The sequence below is a fragment of the Schistocerca serialis genome, chromosome 5 (assembly GCF_023864345.2).
Source record: "Schistocerca serialis cubense isolate TAMUIC-IGC-003099 chromosome 5, iqSchSeri2.2, whole genome shotgun sequence".
Classification (NCBI taxonomy): domain Eukaryota; kingdom Metazoa; phylum Arthropoda; class Insecta; order Orthoptera; family Acrididae; genus Schistocerca; species Schistocerca serialis.
The window spans coordinates 94,941,396-94,963,360 of record NC_064642.1 but is presented as its reverse complement, the minus strand read 5'-3'; the positions used below and the strand labels follow the sequence as shown (position 1 = coordinate 94,963,360).

General features: G+C 42.6%; 2 protein-coding genes across 2 annotated transcripts in view; one reads left to right on the top strand and one right to left on the bottom strand.

Annotated features, from left to right (window-relative positions):
• Window positions 1-21,965, top strand: part of LOC126481766 (uncharacterized) — a 264,443-nt gene that overhangs the window by 82,705 nt on the left and 159,773 nt on the right. The gene's annotated exons all lie outside the window — the stretch shown is intronic.
• LOC126482361 (proline-rich protein HaeIII subfamily 1-like) overlaps window positions 7,073-21,965 on the bottom strand; it is a 293,138-nt gene continuing 278,245 nt past the window's right edge. Inside the window, exon 7 of the mRNA XM_050106444.1 lies at window positions 7,073-7,084. The gene's annotated coding sequence lies outside the window, so the exon portion shown is untranslated. The remainder of the gene's footprint in view (window positions 7,085-21,965) is intronic.

The window sequence follows — 21,965 nt, the reverse complement described above, 5'->3', positions numbered from 1 at the left end:
TTGACTGGAATCCTGTTAACTTTGCTCTTTGTTTTATCGTATTTTGAGTGTCTGTGTATAATATTTTTTGAGATGGTGATTGGGAACCATCTCAGCACTTACTTAAAAGAGCATCAAAAACCAGCTGAAAACCCCATTTAGTGTGACTGGTGTACCAGCCCAACAGTCGTTAATCTGCTGCATGAACTCTATCTGGGTCTGTCTCACACGTTTATCTTGCAAACTAGGTCACTAAATATTAAGCTACACGGTCAGATCTGAGGTACAGCAACATAAGGATCACTAAACAAAAATTCAGAAAAATAGTTTGTCAATTTCGGGAACAACACTTTCATTAAATTCTACAAATGGACGAATTATCAGTAATGAAGTAGTTCAGGTCGTAAGCCTCTTGCAACCTTAGGTAGTAATGTAATTCATCATGAGTAAGTAATCCCAGTTACTGCTAAAGTCATTAATTCCGAAGAAGTTGCAACGAAATGATGTGTGAAAGCATACAACTAATCGTTACTGTGATGCCCTAATAACCATCAGGTGCAAATATTCGGAACTAAAAAGATTAATTTTGATCAGCAAGTCAATGTTACTTACTACGGAACTGCAGTTAGTGAACGTTTAAATATAGACTGAAATATCTAAGATGATAGCCAGTTCTCAAGTAGACAACAGTTGTCGATATGATTTAGGTGTACTGAATTTGAACTTCAATAACAATAATTGATACATACATGTGTGACAACCGTCGTTAATTATGCAGGAGCTCAACTGAATATACAAGGTATCACTGAATTCTGTCGGTCATTTACCACTGTATTCAATACTTCAGAACTATTTAAAATAAAAATTGACCGACTTATTGTCGCACCAAACTGGTACTAATTTCGCTGTGTGACCTCACAGTAACGTTCTCTATCACTCTTTCCAAATAATAGAATTACCTTACCAAAAATATCATATTAAAAGATGAATGATCTCATAAATAAAAGCAAAATCAACGCCGAAATAAGATAGCCAAAAGATCTCTACATGAAATTACTAAATACACAAAATTGAAAAATATACTTAAATAGGAATATGAAATTACTGTAGTCCACCAGATTTAGTGTTTCTAAATTCAGTGTTTCTAAATCATGTGTTTCTAACATTTAATGAATCTCGCTGCCAAATAAGTAATTAATATAGCTGTAGTTCAATATGCCCATAATAATTTTGTTTGAGAAGGCGGAATTGTCTTTTCAGAGTAAGAGAAAAATCTTAGCTTAAGTTTCTGGCACATGTAACATTTTTGTTTTGAAGTATTTCTTTTTTTTTTCACAACAGCTGTTAGGATGATTCGATACGGACACTGATTATGGTAACAATGGCTTAGGTAAATATTATCATCTTATTAGGACTAATGTTGCGGACCGTCGATGGTCGAACCCGGGACTCCAGTTGGCAGAGCTGAAGCTGGGACCCACCACGCCGTTTCTCGTCAGGAGGCTGAGCAAGTTCAGTAGCGTCAAGGGGCAGTGCAGACTGATGGAGCGGTATTCGGAAGTATTCCTTTATTCAGCTAGTTTACAGCTAGTTTACAGAAGCGTAATGTCGGTGCTCCGCCCGCGCACTGTTCCACGAGTCCGGCCGTCTCAGCGCTCCTGGACTGCCGACACTGCTGCTGTGGTCATCAAGGCTGCCCGACGGTGGAAGTCAGCCGCTCTCGCCTTGTCGCCGCCCGCCGAGCGTCGCGTCTTTCGCCTTGTAGTCGCCCGCGATTCCGGAGACTGCTACAGTCCCTCGTCCTCGCCGCTCTCCAACCTGTTTGCCCTGCTTTGTCCGACCATGGAACGAAGGTGGGTGTACCGGTCACCCATGGTCATCAGGCCGCCGCTGCTTCCAGGACAGGACCGGACTCGAACCCGCGCCCTCCTGGAGGCGGTGCCGCAACTTGCCGCTAGTGGTGCTTGCCGGATGGCAACACCCGCCGCCCACCCTAACGCTGTTTCAGCGCTGCTGCGCCTCCTGCAGCATACGCCTCGTCCGGAGCCCGGTTTGCCAGGTGGGAAACGAACGTGGCCCGTTATGGACCCGCTGCAGACCGCTGTCACTGCCCTCCTTCAGTCAGACCGTGCAATCTCCAAGTACCTGGCTGCCGTTCCGTCCTGCACCGGTGTTGCGTCCCTGGAGGTGGAATACAGCCCGAACAAGTACATAGAAACAAAGTACAGGCTTACACAGAATATTTACATCTCTGCCAGACTGGCCCCTATAAGCGTATACCAGCACAGGTCTGACCCGACTCTCAACTGACCTGGCACACACCCTCTCAAGCTAAAAGTGGCTGACTATTTTACTGCTTTTCCCCTAGCTTCTGACGTAGTCTCCGAGAGAGGCAGAAACTATGGCAGGGGTAAATTCCCATACGTCAGCCACTTACACATCGCCACTCCCGGCTCTGGCCTACTGCCTCACCTCATACATTGCAATAAGTGAAAGCAACGCTGCAGCTACCTGCCTCGCTCTTGCTCCACTCCAAACGAATCGTACGTGCAACACGCCGCTCCAGTTCCGCGCCATGTTTACTCTGCGTGGCCTACTGGCTGCCGACTATTACCACACACTGCCAGCGGCCCCAGACTTCATCCCTCAATCGCGCCTCTACTGAATTTTTTAACAAAATTCCCCTTTCCTACGACTAATACTAATACTAGCGCAGCTTTAATGTTGCCCAAAAATAGTTCTGCCACACTGGTAATTCTCTTACGTTGCTTAAGTCTCTTAAGTTGCTGACTCTGAAATGGTTGAGTCTTACTAAAAATAGTTCTGCCACACTGGTAACTCTGTTACGTTGCTTAAGTCTCTTACGTTGCTGACTCTGAAGTGGTTGAGTCTTAATTGAGGTGAAGCTGGTGTTACGATATAGTTGTTTGGTGGCTACAATTACATTGGCTAAGGCTCATCACTCACTATTCTATAACTTTTAAATGTGCTTCAGCCACACGGTACTCTTCCTTTACGAATTCTCTCAAGGCCCCTTCCGTTTATTAAAATTGTGATGCGATCCCCAAAATTACATGTCCATCACATCGACAAAGGCTTGATAGTGGTCGTACAATAGAAATTGGAAATTTGTGGTGCTGACTATGGGACCAAAGTGCTGAGGTCATTGGTCCCTAGGCTTATGCACTACTTAATCTAACTTATGCTGAGGACAACACACACTCCCATGCCCGAGGAAGGACTCGAACCTCTAATGGGTGGGGGGGGGGGGGGGGAGGGAGCCGCGCCAACCGTGACGGCTGCCCCGCGAAACAATAGAAGTACCCTCCACCACACACGCCAAGGTAGCTACGTGAGTGGAGACCATGTCCACCCTGACATGCAGTTTGTTTTCCTCGGCACTGTGGCATCTATCAGCAGGACTGTGCTTTGTGTCATACAGCTCGCAGTGTACGTGCTTGGTTCAAAGAGCACCAGGACGAGTTTTACCGTACTCCGCTGGCCACCAAACACCCCGGATTCAAGCCCAGTCGATAATCTGCGGGACCACTTCGATCGGGTGTGCCCACCATGGATCCTCAACCGAGAAACCTAGCGCAGTTCGCCATGGGACTGGAATCAGCATGGCTACACATTCTTATCCGTACCTTCCAGAACCTCATTGACTCTCTTCATGCAGTTCTCTCAGTGGTCCGTGCTGTGAGAGGTGGTTATTCAGGCTACTGAGAGGTCGTCAGATTGATGCGACTGGACAGCGTAATAGTGGAAATTAACACGGATGAGAGTATATGATAATACGATCGAAATCGTTTTAGTAAACACTGTCGCAAACATGCTTGAGCCCTACTGCGGCTCGCCTTGGTGCTGTTTGTAGGTTTCCGCCCTCTGTTGGAGGCCAGACGGTATCGTTCAGTTGGCATGGTTGCGGTTGTTTGTCTTCTTCTCGTGTTGACTGGCGCTACTCTGTTTCGCAAGCATTGCCTGTCCGCTAGTGGCAGCAGCGGCGGTTATCGGTATTTGGTAACTGTTGCCCCATCTTTGGGGAGACGTGGTTGTTTTGCCAGGTCGTGTGACTGGCTAGTTCGGTTGGATACTCAGGAGGAACCAGGTCTGCACAGTGTGAGAATACGCCAGGACCGCTGGCGGCACGCATGGACTGCCAAATGGAAGGGCTGTGGTCACGAGGGTGCACGACCTCGTCGTAAACCGAATCCAGCAGGACTTAAGATGAGTGCATTTCAATCCAAGTAGAGAAACCTCCACCATTGTGATATCTCGTGACTCTCCAGTGACTTGGGTTCGTGTTGTTGTTCGTAGTGTCCCCGAGGCGAAGAGCAGCGAGTGGAGTGCTTTCTACTCTGGTGATAGTGGTTTCTTTCTCGTTCCGGGCGCTATAAACACAGTATTCTGGGGTCGTAGATGGACCGCCGGTGCCGGCTTTGGCGTATTGTTCCATCGTTGCATTTGGTTTATCGAACGTCAGGTACCTTCAGTAAGATTATCGTTAGTCATTCGTTAGACTGCCACTAGTCTGAGTTACCACCTTGTGAAGTGAATGCAACTCTTGGCTGCCTATCTCATCGCTCGCGAAAGTGTTTGTTGCCGCACCTTCTCAGAGGCTGATTCATGGAGCACCGTCTGTGGCCCCTTGTCTTACAAAGTTTACCGTCATCTTATTTCACCCGTTTGGTGATCAGTTGCTTGTTTTTTTAATTAACCTTTGCTATTGTATTTGCTGTAAAACAGAAGGTTTCTAAATTTTTATATTATTGCCATTCCTGGCGTGTAAGGCCTTCAGCCGTGATTGTGTTCATTTGCCTTAAAATTCTAATTTGGTATTTGTATTTTAGCAGTAAGCCATAAAACCTTATTTACTGCCATTCCTGGCGCTGATGTCTTCTGCTTGTGGCGACTTGCCTTTAATATTTCAATACCTGTAATTTGTAAGTTGCAGCAAGTTTTAAGCAATTCTTAATTTATTGCCATTCCTGGCGTGTAAGGCCTTCTGCCCAGATTACAGTGGCTTGTTTTTAAAACATTATCTGTTATATCTGTATTTAATGGTGATTTGCTAATTTGTAGCTCACTGAAAACACTATTAATTACACAGTTGTTTATTCCTTCATTAATAACGTGTGGTATTTTATTTATTGTTGCGTCTGGAATTATTAGTTTAAGGGGGGCAGGACGTCAAACGGGCCGACTTGGAGCGGGAGAGTCACCACAGGGCATTTTAATTTCTACTGTCTGCACTTTTACAAATAAATTCATAAAACTTTGTCACCATGACCAGGAAGGATTGAGGACTCACACTCATCGCAGTGGAAGTTCAAAAACGCAGCAAAATACCTTATTTTTGCATGTGAAATTTCATCATTTTTTCACTTATTACTGGCTGCATTTGTTGCTATAGGTACACTTTTCTTCCTAAGTAAGAGAGATTCTTCGATGAATTTTTCATAGCATACAAACAGTAGTTACAAGTTGAGATTTTCACTCTGCAGCGGAGTGTGCGCTGATATCCCCCAGGCTGTGGCTAAACCATGTCTCCACTATATCCTTTCTTTCAGGAGTGCTAGATCTGCAAGGTTCGCAGGAGAGCTTCTGTAAAGTTTGGAAGGTAGGAGACGAGATACTGGCAGAAGTAAAGCTGTGAGTACCGGGCGTGAGTCGTGCTTCGGTAGCTCAGATCGTAGAGCACTTGCCCGCCAAAGGCAAAGGTCCCGAGTTCGAGTCTCGGTCGGGCACACAGTTTTAATCTGCCAGGAAGTTTCAGTAGTTACAGGTGTATGAAACTCTAGAATTTTCCAAATCTATTAAAAAACTGCGGAAAAAATTCAGATAATTGACTACAAAACTTGAGTTTTTTCTAAACATGAAGTTTAAAATGTAACAGTTCATTCACTTTTTCATAAATTAAACAACTTCTAGAGTTTCATATACCTGTAACTATAGTTTGTATGCTGTACAAAAGTCATCGAAGAATCTCTTTTACGTAGGAAGAAAAGGGTACCTATAGCAACAAATGCAGCCAGTAGTAAGTGAAAAAATGATGAAATTTCACATGTAAAAAAATGTGTTTTGTTACGTCTTTGAGCTTCCACTGCTGTGAGTATGGATCCTGAATCCTTCCTGGTTATGCTGTTAAAGTTTTATGAATTTATTTGTAAAAGTATAGACAGTGGAGATTAAAATGTCCTGTGGTGCCTCTCCTGCTCCATGTCGGCCCATTTGACGTCCTACCCTACTTAAAATAAATTGTGTGTAACTGTAAAAGGCAACCAACAGTAACTGATTACGGCCCAGTCCACAATAGTAACCGATTCCTGCCTTCCCTTGACCACCAATCCCATATATTGTCCTAGTTAGTACAAATTTTTTTGAAATTTAAACTTTCCAGTTATGTCGTAATGTAATTGGGATCAAATCTGACGTGAAACCACATACAGTACTGTTTACGAATCACCACATTAGCAGCGCTTTTCATTGACTGTGTGGCTGGGGATATTATGTGAGCGTCTCCTTGGGGCACAAATCCGTGCAAGAAAACTTGATGGATGAAGGTTTCTTCGCTTTCTGCAACGGGATGTTCCACCATTGCTTGAGGACGTTCCGATTTGGCCTCCTAGATCACGTGACTTCAACCCGCAGAATATTTTTATCTTGGCGCGTCTCAAAAATAAAGTGTACAGCAACAGATTACGAGTTGAACCGGGTGTTTTTGAGAGAATACGTTATTCGTAAAGTTTTGAACATGGCTGCGTGGTCAGCGACCGTTTACAAAGTAAAATTAAAGCAATAACAGCCCTCGGTGCTAAAGAATAAGTCTTTTGACCTAGGTTTCGGCACTACTATGAGTGCCTTCATCAGAAGTAAAACCCTCAAACTGGCCTACAACATAAGTACAAAATTATTTTGCACGCTGAGGAGAAGGCCGGCCGCTGTGGCCGAGCGGTTCTAGGCACTTCTGTCCGGAACCGCGCAGCTGCTACGGTCGCAGGTTCGAATCCTGATTCGGGCATGGATGTGTGTGATGTCCTTAGGTTAGTTAGGTTCAAGTAGTTCTAAGTTCTAGGGGACTGATGACCTCAGATGTTACGTTCCATAGTGCTTAGAGCCATTTGAACCATTTGAACACTGAAAAGAAACTAAGGAGATAATTCAGAGGCTTCCTTTACCATGATACAGGTTGGCTGGCAGCTTTTGTAGGAGCTCTTTGCGGTGTGGGGGAGTAGCCACGTATGTGAAAAACGGTATCCCATTTGAGTCAATTGATGTTTCAAAGTACTGCACTGAAAAGGTATTTGAATGTTGCGCAGGTGTGGTTAAATTTAGTGGAGCAAAACTTCTTACTGTTGTTATTTACAGATCCCCAGACTCCGATTTCACAACATTTTTGCTAAAGCTAGAGGAGGTTCTTGGTTCACTTTATAGGAAATACAAAAAGTTAGTTATACGTGGTGACTTCAATATTAATTGTATAAGTGATTGTGCAAGGAAAAGGATGCTGGAAGACCTCCTTAATTCATATAATCTTATGCAAACCGTATTCTTTCCAACGAGAGTGCAAGGGAACGGTAGAACAATCATAGACAATATTTTTGTTCATTCCTCATTACTAGAACGGCATTCTGTTAGCAAAAAGGTGACTGGCCTTTCAGATCATGATGCAGAAATCTTAACTCTAAAAGATTTTTGTGCTGCAACACATGTTAAATATAGTTATCAACATTTTAGGAAAGCTGATCCAGTTGCTGTAGAGACCTTTGTAAACCTCATCAAGGAACAAGAGTGGCAAGATGTTTATAGTGCTGATACAGTAGACGATAAGTATAATGGTTTCCTCAAGACTTTTCTCATGCTCTTTGAAAATTGCTTTCCGTTAGAACGTTCAAAACAGGGTACTAGCACAAACAGGCAGCCTGGGTGGCTGACTAAAGGGAACAAAGTGGCAGTTATATCAAAACGTTAGAAACAGTCACAAACTAATGCAGCAGCCCATTACAAACAGTATTGTAAGGTGCTTAAAAAAGTTATTAGGAAGGCAAAAAGTATGTGGTATGCAGATGGAATAGCTAAGTCTCAGGATAAAATTAAAACCATATGGTAAGTCGTAAAGGAAGTGGCTGGTCTGCAGAGACAGGTCGAGGATATAGAATCAGTGCGTAGTGGGAACGTCCGTGTTACTGATAAGTCGCATATATGTACAGTATTTAATAATCACTTTCTGAATATAGCAGGTGAATTAAATAGAAACCTAGTCCAACAGGGAATCATATAGCGCTCGTAGAAAAAAGTTTCCGAGACTGTTACCTGAAATGCTCCTCCATGATACTAACAAGAGGGAGATTGAGTTAATAATTAAATCACTAAAGAACAAGAACTCTCATGGATATGACAGGGTATCTAGCAGAATACTGAAGTATTGTTCTATGTATGTTAGCCCAGTACTTAGCCATATCTGTAACTTTTCCTTTAGGAGTGGTCGGTTTCCTGACCGATTAAAGTACTCGGTAGTGAAGCCACTTCATAAAAAAGGGAGACAGGGATAATGTTGACAATTATAGACCTATTTCTATGCCATCGGTGTTTGCTAAAGTTATCGAGAGGGTTGTATATACAAGGTTACTGGAGCATTTAAATTCACATAATTTGCTGTCAAATGTACAGTTTTGTTTTAAAAATGGCTTTGCAACTGAAAATGCTATATTCTCTTTTCTCTGTGAGGTTTTGGACGGATTAAATAAAAGGTTGCGAGCGTTAGGTGTTTTCTTTGATTTAACGAAGGCTTTTGAGTGTTGACCACAAAATATTACTGCAGAAGTTGGACCACTATGGAGTAAGGGGAGTAGCTTACAATTGGTTCGCCTCTTACTTTAAGAACAGAAAGCAGAAGGTAATGTTCCGCAATATTGAGAGTGGTAGTGATGTTCAGTCCCAATGGGGCACTGTTAAGTGGGGCGTTCCCCAAGGGTCGGTGCTGGGGCCACTGCTGTTTCTTATTTATATAAATGATATGTCTTCCAGTATTACAGGTGATTCAAAAATATTTCTGTTTGCTGATGACACCAGCTTGGTAGTGAAGGATCTTCTGTGTAATATTGAAACATTATCAAATAATGAAGTTCATGAAATAAGTTCGTGGCTTGTGGAAAATAATTTGATGCCAAATCACAGCAAGACTCAGTTTTTACAGTTTCTAACTCACAATTCAACAAGAACTGATATTTTGATCAGACACAATGGGCATATTATAAGCGAGACGAAACAGTTCAAGTTCCTAGGCGTTGGGATAGATAGTAAGCTGTTGTGGAAAGCCCATGTTCAGGATCTTGTTGAGAAACTAAATGCTGCTTTATTTACCATTAGAACAGGATCTGAAATGAGTGACATCTCAACACGAAAAGTAGTCTACTTCACATATTTTCATACGCTTATGTCATATGATATTATTTTTTGGGATAATTCTTCTGATTCAAAAAGGGTATTTTTGGCTCAAAAACGGGCTGTTCGAGCTATGTGTGGTGTAAGTTCGAAAACCCCTTGTCGACACCTATTCAATAGTCTGGGAATTTTGACATTGCCCTCGCAGTATATATTTTCTTTAATGTCATTTGTTGTTAGCAATATTAGCTTATTCCCAAGAGTTAGCAGCTTTCATTCAGTTAATACTAGGAAGAAATCAAATCTGCATGTGGAATGCACTTCATTGACTCTTGTGCAGAAAGGAGTGCAGTATTCTGCTTGATCCATTTTCAATAAGCTACGACAAGAACTCAAAAATCTTAGCAGTAGCCCAAACACTTTTAAGTCTAAACTGAAAAGCTTCCTCATGGCTCACTCCTTCTATTCTGTCGAGGAGCTCCTGGAAGAGCTAAAAAATTAAGCAAATTCCAGTGTTACATTGTTGATTTTCTTTATTTAAACTTACGACTTGTCGCCTGAATATGTTTCTTATATTTCATTTTATCTGTTCCTACAATCGTGTTATAATTTCATGTATTGACTCGTTCCATGACCATGGAGACTTCTCCTTAATGTGGTCCCACGGAACAATAAATAAATAAATGTTCTCGAAGAATTAGAAATTTTTAAACATCTTTCTCGAAATGATGGCCTCCTTCTTAATGAGCCGCTACAATTACGTAATAAAAGCTTCTTCATCGGTATAAAGCCGTTACTTGATATTTGATTTCGTGTTCCCTCGTGCAGTCACCGAAATATCTAAATCGACTCATGATTTTTTGTTTATTATATGGTTTACAATGGCTGCATTTCATGTTATACCGTTTTTCTACTCCCTGAGTTATTCAGCTCCTTTTGTAATTCTGTAATAGCATTTTCAGCCTTTAAACTGTGCTTCTAAGCTCTTATGTAGACAAAATGTTACCATGTCCGCTGCTGTCAGATAAAATATTGCCTTTTAATTCATGTACAAAATAGTTCATCATAATAGTCATCTGTCTGTATCTTGCTAAGTTACATTTTTTTATATTTTTCTTATATTTTGTTAATGTTAAGTAGGCTGTTCGTATTAGTGGCTGATAGTTGGCACTCTTGGTGTAATGTTCGCCTGCCCTCTATTGTTAACGTGGACGCCTCAGTCTGATGCTACCTGTAGCTCTACATGTTTGAGCAGCCCATAGTGGCTTGCCTTCCATGTACAGGGTTATTACAAATGATTGAAGCGATTTCACAGCTCTACAATAACTTTATTATTTGAGATATTTTCACAATGCTTTCCACACACATACAAAAACTCAAAAAGTTTTTTTAGGCATTCACAAATGTTCGATATGTGCCCCTTTAGTGATTCGGCAGACATCAAGCCGATAATCAAGTTCCTCCCACACTCGGCGCAGCATGTCCCCATCAATGAGTTCGAAAACATCGTTGATGCGAGCTTGCAGTTCTGGCACGTTTCTTGGTAGAGGAGGTTTAAACGCTGAATCTTTCACATAACCCCACAGAAAGAAATCGCATGGGGTTAAGTCGGGAGAGCGTGGAGGCCGTGACATGAATTGCTGACCATGATCTCCACCACGACCGATCCATCGGTTTTCCAGTCTCCTGTTTAAGAAATGCCAAACATCACGATGGAAGTACGGTGGAGCACCATCCTGTTGAAAGATGAAGTCGGCGCTGTCGGTCTCCAGGTGTGGCGTGAGCCAATTTTCCACCATGTCCAGATACACGTGTCCTGTGATGTTTTTTCCGCAGAAGAAAAAGGGGCCGTAAACTTTAAACCGTGAGATTGCACAAAACACGTTAACTTTTGGTGAATTGCGAATTTGCTGCACGAATGCGTGAGGATTCTCTACCGCCCAGATTCGCACATTGTGTCTGTTCACCATTAAGAAAAAATGTTGCTTCATCACTGAAAACAAGTTTCACACTGAACGCATCCTCTTCCATGAGCTGTTGCAACCGCGCCGAAAATTCAAAGCGTTTGACTTTGTCATCGAGTGTCAGGGCTTCTAGCAATTGTAAACGGTAAGGCTTCGGCTTTAGCCTTATCCGTAAGATTTTCCAAACCGTCGGCTGTGGTACGTTTAGCTCCCTGCTTGCTTTATTCGTCGACTTCCGCGGGCTACGCGTGAAACTTGCCCGCACGCGTTCAACCGTTTCTTCGCTCACTGCAGGCCGACCCGTTGATTTCCCCTTACAGAGGCATCCAGAAGCTTTAAACTGCGCATACCATCGCCGAATGGTGTTAGCAGTTGGTGGATCTTTGTTGAACTTCGTCCTGAAGTGTCGTTGCACTGTTATGACTGACTGATGTGAGTGCATTTCAAGCACGACATACGCTTTCTCGGCTCCTGTCGCCATTTTGTCTCACTGCGCTGTCGAGCGCTCTGGCGACAGAAACCTGAAGTGCGGCTTCAGCCGAACAAAACTTTATGAGTTTTTCTACGTATCTGTAGTGTGTCGTGACCATATGTCAATGAATGGAGCTACAGTGAATTCATGAAATCGCTTCAATCATTTGTAATAGCCCTGTATTATATTTCAAAAATTTTGTGACTAAAGCTTTATCGCTTGATATTTATTTTATACGTGACATGTAAGTACTGTTTCTGTCTTGTACTGTTAGTCAGTACGTACGCTTAAAAAATTTTTTTTCCAAATTTTTTTTACGTATGTTATAGGCCTGTATGAGTGTTTTACTTCTGATGAAGGCACTCATAGTAGGGCCGAAACTTAGGTCAAAAGACTTCTTTTTTGCGACCGAGGGCTGTTATTGCTTTAATTTTAATACGTTATTCGTTATCGTGTACTTACACCCGTCTCAGTGTTCGCCGTAAATTATGATAGGCCCTCCGTGTGTGGCTGCTGACGTTGCCTGAGACAGATTCTTCTCGTCGCCCTTGCAGTCTACAGGTAGCTGCTAGTTTTTAACTGCTTGCTACCTCTCTTTACGTGCGAACAGATCGAATGGCAAATCGCAGAAGCGCGAGGCGCAGACGAAAGCGCTCAGCCGTTAGCTTCGGCGGCAAACCGGCGCCGAGCCGCTGCGTATTAAGCGCCACGAGTCTGCGCAGAGGGCGTAAAATATTAACGGCCAATCCTGAGGGCCGATCCAGCGGTCCTCCTATGCAAACAAGCGCATTAGCAGGCGCTCATTTGCATCGCCGGATTTCTGCCTCAGCTGCGACCGAGAAACTATGCTGCGTAGACGGCTGGGACCTCGGAACCAGCGGGCAGCGTGGGGGAGACGGTGAGGGTTCTCTGTATTTTGTGCTCTTGCGCGCAGATGCGTCTGCATACGGCAGCGTTGCCGCATTAAAGTTCAGGCGTCCCGTTCTTGCTCTGGTATTCCGTTCGTGGATCGCACAGTAACAGCCTAGCCGGCAACAGTATGGTTAACATCACCTCCACTTTTCACGACATTTCTTTTGATATCTTTGTAGGTCTTTACTTTCCACTCTCGTATTTCCCCATTATTGTACTTCTAAGTCCTTTACAAGAAATACTCTCATAATGAACACACTGATAAGCCAAAACATTATGATCACTGCGCACCGCGACGTCGGATGCCATCTGGTGGCTTTGTAGACACGTGACGCGGTAACAAAAGGATGTAAACGGAGCAGTCGCGGATGGGGGATCACCTAAGTGAACACATGGACTGCAAATGGGGAAATCCATTGAGATAGGCGACTTCGACAAAGGGCCGATTATTATTACGCAGTGATTATGAACGAGTATCTCGAAAACGGCGAAGCTGGTCGAATATTCACGTGTTACTGAGAATCTACAGAAAGAGGCAGGACAGTGAAACTACCACTACGCACTAAATGGTTGGTCATCCACAGCTCTTCTTCTGGCCCAGACGGTATCCCCGTAAGATTTTATGTTGACTATCCTACAAATATAGTACCATTCTTATCCATCATCTATCAGAAATCATTGGAACAGTGGAAAGTTCCACGGGACTGGAAGAAGGCCCAGGTCATAGCAATCAATAAAAAGGGTAGAAAATGGGATGCACATAATTACCGGCCAATTTCACTAACATCTGTTTGTTGTAGAATCATGCAACATATTTTGTGTTCAGAGATAATGACCTTTCTAGACTCTGAGAAGCTCATCTGAGGAAACGAGCATGGTTTTAGGAAACAGCGGTCATGCGAGACACAGCTGGTCCTCTTTTGCTCATGATATACAACGGGCTCTAGATACCGGCTCCCAGATTGATGCCATATTTCTCGACTTTCGAAAGGCGTTCTACTCAGTTCCGCACTGTCGCTTGCTACAAAAAGTGCGCGCTTACGGTCTATCCGATGACATATGCGGTTGGGTAAAAAGTTTTCTAACAGACAGGGAGCAGTTATGTCGTCCTGAACGGGGTGACTTCAAAAGAAACAAGCGTAACTTCAGGCGTGCCCCAGGGCAGCGTAATAGGTCTGTTGCTTTTTACGATTTACATAAACGATCTGATGGATGGTATTGACAGCGGCCTTAAACTGTTTTCCAATGATGCTGTACTCTACAGGAAAGTAGTATCAGACGAAAGTTGTGAACAAATCAATGACGATTTGCAGAAAATAAATGCGTGGCGTACCGACTGGCAGTTATCTCTCAATATTAGCAAGTGTAACCTACTGCGTATAACAAGGCGAAAATCCCCATTAACGTACGAGTACAAAATAAATTCCCAGTCTTTGGAAGCGGTAACGTCCGTCAAGTATCTGGGAGTGACTATTCGAAATGAGCTCAAATGGAATGATCATATTTCTTAAGTAACGAGCAAGGCGAACTCTAATTGCGATTTATTGGTAGAATCCTGAAGCGACGCAATCCTTCAACAAAGGAAATAGCTTACAATACGTTAGTTCGTCCAGTCTTGGAGTATTGTTCGTCTGTATGGGTCCCTTACCAGTTGGGTCTGATTAAGGAGATTGAGAAGGTCCAAAGAAGAGCGGCAAGATTCGTGACTGGTACATTTAGCCCCAGCGAGAGGGTTACAAAACTCACAGAAAGTTTGAAGTGGGACACACTTGCACATAGACGGCGCGCTAAACAGGAGAGGCTGCTCACTGAATTCCGAAATCCGATCTTCACCGAGGATGTAGAGCATACATTATTACCACCAACTTTCAAATCGCTCAGTGATCACCATTCAAAGATAAGGAAAAAGAGAGCACGGACTGAGGAGTTCAGACAGTCGTTTTTCCCTCGCGCGATCCGCGAGTGGAACAGAGGGGGGGGGGGGGGGGGGGGATATGACTTTGGCGCGAACCGCTACACACCGCTTTGTGGCTAGCGGAGTATATATGTAGATGTAGATATGTAACATGTAGCATCCCGGTGGAAAGAGCATAATGCACGTTCACGCACAAGTGTTACGGAGCACATCTTTCATCGTACGTTGTTTAACAATGAACTCCTTCGCAGACCTCCCCAAAGTGTTCACATGTTGACCGAACTCATCGTCAGTTAGGATTGAAGTGGGCACGGGACCATCGGGACTCGACCGTCGAACAATGGAAAAGTGTCAGCTCTTCGGCTTAATCACAGTTTCGCTGCACTAGGTGATGATCACCTCATCGAGGTGAACGGCGGCTCAGAACGTGCAGCGCGCCACGGACACACGCTGGTGGGAGCAGTATTATGCTATGGGAGACACTCTCCTGCTCTTACATGTGACCTGTGATAGTAATCGAAGACACGTTCACAATTCACATACATGATAAACAAATAGAACTGCAAAACACCTGCATCCCTTCATACTTGATGTCTTCCCCATCGGCAATGCCGTCTTTCAGCAGTATAATTGTCCACGTCTCGGAGCCAGAACCGTGCAACAGTGGTTTGTGGAACATTATAGTGAACTCACATTTATGTCTCGGCCACTAAATTCGCCCCTTGTAAATCCTTTTGAACCCATCTGGACCGCTATCGGGCGCCATCGCCGAGTACGCAGGACAGCGGCCCATCATTTACGCGAATTACTTGACCTGTGCATCGTCATCTAATACCACATACCACCACAAACCTACCAACCAACTGTTGGTTCCCTAATACGCAGAAACAGTGACAAACAATCTATTAATCAACTGGTCATAATGTTGTGGCTCATCAGTGTACATCCATCATGGATGATGACTTGCGTGTGTGATTTAAAGTGGCGACTTATTTAGATATACATATGTAAGCAGTCCCTTTTTGCTCTTTTTGAAATGATTTGTTATCTGTACCATTAACTAGCTTTCGAGTCAGTGCAAGCTCATCATCAGGTGGAGGTGTTACAGGAAGATTACCTTCTGGACCGTATGCAACTAGACGCTGTAGTCGTGGTGCTGGTGTAAATCACGGAAATTCAGTTGTCGGCAACGAAAAGTTGATGAAACGAAAAATTTGTTACGTTTCGGACACTTACAATGCATTACTTCGTAGAATCATGGCGAATTCATGCTGATAATGTACATTTTCAGGTTATACACACACATGTACACAGAATTTAATGACACTTAGTATTACTCTTTATTCATAGTAAGTAATCACAAAATGTAAACACAAATAATATGAATATGGCAGACGTCACACTTTGGACTATTGTATTACAGAATAAATATTAACAAGTAGCTGCAACTGAAACTTACATTGGCAATATACGTTTAATCAGGATTAAAAATTCACACAAATGATGAACAAATAGAGCAAAATATTGACCACGTAATTAAAGAGTGAATGAGTTACTATCAAATGTCACCGATATTTTCTTCCTGTGGTCACGATAACATAAATAGATACCAAAACACTTATGTGTCAAAAGTCACAGGGCCACATTTTTTCCTGATTAGGAAAATAATTATTTATTAAGAGGATAACAGTGTATGCAGGAAGATGAATAGGTCTTACTGTCTTTTTCGATGTTATCAATGACAATCTTTCTGTGCTACACATTGGCGACAAAGCCTTACGGAAGGATCTCCTGCGCGGTGTAGCCGAGCGGTCTCAGGCGCCTTGACACGGTTCGCGCGGCTCCCTCCGTCGGAGGTTCAAGTTGTCCTTCTGGCATGGGGGTGTGTGTTGTCCTTAGCGTAAATTATTTTAAGCTAGATTAAATAGTGTGTAAGCCTAGGCACCGATGACCTTAGTAGTTTGATCCCATAGGAACTTACCACAAATTTCTAAATTCCAAAACAAGATCTCCTCATACAGTTAGAGATAAGGAGACGGGACCTGGATAAACCAGAGGTTGTTGAGTTTCAGTGGGAGCATTAGGAAATGTTGGAGTGAAACGGAGGAAAGGAATGAACAGAAAAGAATTGACGGCTTTGAGAGATGAAATACAAAAGGTAGCCGAGGATCACATAAGGAAAAACACCAGACCTAATGGAAATCTCTGAATAAAGCAGATTTTACAAGCTAGAATAACCTCAAAAAGTCCTTAATGCACAAACCGAATCAACATAGATTTTTTTTCTTCCAGAATTTTCAAGATATCCTGGCACCTAAACACCGAAAAAGGCAGTAACAAGATATATTCATCTTCCTGCATAAAGTGTTATTCTCTTACTCATATACAAATATGGTATTCTGTGTGTTTATTCATGATAGTTTTGCTTTCATTGTTTATATTACCGTGACCACACAAAGAAAAACTCTACCGCATACGATAGTAACTCATCCACTCTTTAATAACGTAGTAAAATATGTACTCTATTTATCTTTTGTGTATATTCTTAATCCATATTACAAGTATACTGCCAACTCAAGAACACATACACAGCTAGCAAGTTTCACTTACATCTGTTACCTACATCTGCAAATATTTGTTCTCTAATACAATGCATTTCAGACCAAATGTCAAGATGCGACAAAGTGATGACATCTATCACACTCATATTCTTTGTATTTACATTCGTATTTCTTATTACGAATAAGTATAAAACCAATTGCATCTAAGTACGGTGTATTGAACGTGTAACCTGAAAATGTACGTCATCCGAACGGATGTTTCATGGATTCCATGAGGCAGTGCACTGTAAGTACCCAAAATGTAACAGTCTTTTCGTTTCCGTTGGCGATAACTAAACTTCCGCCAGCAACGCACCGCAGCGTCTTCCTGCATATGACGGGAAGATGATCTTCCTGTAAGACCTCTAACTAATGAGGTCTGTTGGCATAATATTCTGAGTACCAATTAGAATGTCGTGTATCCATTGAAATTTTCTAAAGTTGTCCCGATAAAGGACAAATGTAAAATCCGCGCCTATGGATTTCGTACACACACCATCGCCTAGCTATCATTAAATCAAAATACGAATACCACAGAAATGCTGAAATGGTAAAATTTATACAATTTGAGATGACAGGGTATAATAAGACGTAGAAAACGAAAAGGAGGAATTCTATCTACGAAATACACTTACGTTCAGTTAGAAGAACACCTTGAACGACTGTAGATAAGACATTCATACTCACAGTCACAGGACATGTACGTTAGTACGTAGAAATGATTAGCGTTTGAACGATGTCGACCCGCGGGTTCAGGGTCAACATAGATATCGCGGCGCAACTTCGGCTGCCGTAAAATGCGCCTGTGGCTCTCCCTGTCGCTATAAACCTAAGGTAGTGGATCAGTGTGACTTGGGTAGCCGTGAAGGATGCCTCACAAATATATGCGCGAACCGTACCGTTCAAATGACTCTGAGCACTATAGCACTTAACATCTAAGGTCATCAGTCCCCTAGAACTTAGAACTACTTAAACCTAACTAACCTAAGGACAACACACTCATCCATGCCCGAGGCAGGATTCGAGCCTGCGACCGTAGCAGTCGCGCGTTTCGGAATGAAGCGCCTAGAACCGCTCGGACACTGTGGCCGGCGAACCGTACCGTCAAATCAGTGACTTTGAAAGACGGTGCATTATTCGCATGAGAGAATGTGATGCACCCGGCGAGGAAATTGCTGCTTGAGTGGGACGAAGTGTTTCGGCACTGCAACGGAATGTTTCACGGAAGGCCGTAGAACACGACGAGATGGGTCAGGTCCCACGAAAAGATCGACACCTCATCCGAATGGCACTGCAGGACAGATCTACTTCCTCCTCAGTGCTCCACGCAGCTGCTACGGTCGCAGGTTCGAATCCTTCTTTGCCGTGGATGTATGTGATCTCCTTAGGTTAGTTAGTTTTAAGCACACTACTGGCCATTAAAATTGCTACACCAAGAAGAAATGCGGGTGATAACCGGGTATACATTTGACAAATATATTATACTAGAACTGACATGTGATTACATTTTCACGCAATTTGGGTGCATAGATGCTGAGAAATTAGTACCCAGAACAACCACCTCTGGCCGTAATAACGGCCTTGATACGCCTGGGCATAGAGTCAAACAAGCGTTGGATGGCGTGTACAGATACAGCTGCCCATGCAGCTTCAACACGATACCACAGTTCATCAATAGTAGTGACTGGCATATTGTGACGAGCCATTTGCTCGGCCACCATTTACCAGACGTTTTCACTTTGTGAGAGATCTGGAGACTGTGCTGGCCAGGGCAACAGTCGAACAGGACCTGCAACATGTGGTCGTGCATTATCCTGCTGAAATGAAGGGTTTCACAGGGATCGAATGAGGGGTAGAACCACGGGTCATAACACATCTGAAATGTAACGTCCAATGTTCAAAGTGCCGTCAATGCGAACAAGAGGTGACCGAGACGTGTAACCAATGGCACCCCATACCATCACGCTGGATGATACGCCAGTATGGCCATGACGAATACACCCTTCCAATGTGCGTTCACCGCGATGTCGCCAAACACGGATGCGACCATCATGATGCTGTAAACAGAACCTGGATTCATCCGCAAAAATGACGTTTTGCCATTCGTGCACCCAGATTCGTCGTTGAGTACACCATCGCAGACGATCCTGTCTGTGATGCAGCGTCAATGGTAACCAGAGCAATGGTCACCGAGCTGATAATCCTAGTTGCTGCAAACGTCGTCGAACTGTTCGTGCAGACAGTTGTTTTGCAAGCGTCCCCCATCTGTTGACTCAGGGATCGAGACGTGGCTGCACGATCCGTTACTGCCATGCGGACAAGATGCCTGTCATCTCGACTGCTAGTGATACGAGGCCGTTGGGATCCAGCATGGCGTTCTGTATTACCCTCCTGAGCCCACCGATTCCATATTCTGCTAACAGTCATTGGAACTCGACCAACGCGAGCAGCAATTATAAAGGCACATTTGCATGCCGAGCGTGAGTTTCCTCGGAAACGCGAAATATTAATTAAATAAATAATCAGTGACAAATAAATAAAGCCTATGGCACACAACTGCAGCGCTGTGTCGCTGATAAAACAAAAGCACAATTACGTTTTATGTTTTGATTAAGGAAGTGAGAGCTCTGGTTGAAGTGGTGCGAGAAGCACGTATTTTATTTTATTGTCTGGCACACCGCCATATTTCATGTTATAGAAGAATACTGCGAGTTGCAACCACACTAGGCACTCGATTCTGTAAAGAATTTATATTTATAAAAGTAAGTAGGATTATGAACTGTAGGCTTATTCATTGAATATATCTGATTTAACTAACTGTGTAACTTTTTTATGTTTAGTAGACAATCACCTCTGTACGACGTATTGGCATGGCTGGCAAATTATTGTAATATTGAGATTTAGATTATGAGTCCGCACCTACCGCAGCAGTCTTTGGAAACGATTTAATTACGAAGTCCTATTATTCAGTTTTATTTCACGGTCAACTACGAGTAACATTGCCTTTACGAAAAAGCAATTGTCAAGCGTCTGATACCGAATAATTAAACGTCCACATTCCAGATAAGCAAATACAATTGCAATCACAATCACCATCATACAGATAGAATAATTAACATATTTAAAATAACAACAACATTTTTTATTTTTTTATTTATTTTATTTATTTTATATTGGCGACTGCGTGTCGGACTTGTTATTTTGTCATTTGTTACATTGTTCTCTTTGTTTCATGTAAAAAATCAACTTTCTGGACCTGGACGTCAATGTATGAGAGATAACAAAATCTGAAGATATTTTCCAATTCTGAAATTTTGCGGGAAGACGCAATGAAAATTCCAGCAAAATAAGGTAAGACGCAGCATCTTTGCATTAGCAGGCTTGACCAGACGTATAATTCAGTGTATTAGCTTTTCAGTAAATTCTGTAGTGTTTCTTTTCTGCATAACAGTTTCAGTGATAAATTTCATTCTCAGTACTTTTCCCTAAACAATAACGTATGCAACAATACCAATACACGAGTGTACAATATGGCCGACTCCTGTACGATATCATGTAACATGGCCAGCAGCCATTACCAATAATCTCAAATTCAGTTTATATTTTTAAATTAACAGACAGCCATTGTTGCTACGAGCGATTCATGCTCAACTACATTTTATTTTAAAATCAGTGTCAAAAATTTTCTTGAAACATATATCACGTGTGGCATGGTAATAACTAGAAAACAATACGCAAAAATGGAACAGCAAGGACGTACTATTCAGACGCAATCCGACTCGGACGTGAGACAAGTGTTAGAAAATGACTTTACGACAGCAACCGGTAGGGACGATTCATCAAACATTGACGCAAGTGTTGACGAAAATTTTGACGATAGGCCGTCCACTAAAAAAATTTCAAAATCTCAATCAGAGCCCATGTTAATGCATGACGTCACGTCTAATGACGCGGCGGGGGCAGAGACCTTGCAAACGGTAAACATTGCCGACATGTTACAAATGCTAATGAAACAAAACGCCGAAAACATGGCAACCTTAAAGGCACAATTAGAGACACAAAATGAACAGTTAAAAACACAAAATGACGAAATCAAATCTGGTCTCATAGCAATCAAGATAGGTAATGACACTTTATGTAAGCGTGTGGAACATATAGACGCCACACTGACCAAACAGATGACCGAACTCAGTACTAAATTTTCCCAGCTCAATACGAGACAAGAAAAGACTACAACTGACGTAGCACTTTTACAGACACAAGTAAAAAACCTTAATGTCACGTGTGAAGTTCTTACTGAACAAATTCAAACATATCCTTCAGTACATGACAATCTTGAAAAACGAATTACTGACGTACAGAATAAATTTGACAATGTTGAACAACACCTGACTGACATCTTACAATCAGATGCCACAGCTCATTTTCAAAATGTTAATAAAGAATTTCATGATTGGGTTGAGAACAAAGACAAACATTTTGATAGATGCTTACGTGAGAATTTACCAACAATTGTGCACGACTCCGTAGCGCAATACATTACTAATAACAAACAGCTGATCAGTGACACAGTACAATCCGTCACTGCACCCATGAGACAATTCACCGATCAACTACAGTCTGAATGTAACGAAAATATCAGTCAAAATGTACAGTTCAGAAACCAATATACATTCGAGTATGATACACACATTCCGCACACGACAAATACACAAGAACAAAACACACCACGACTACAG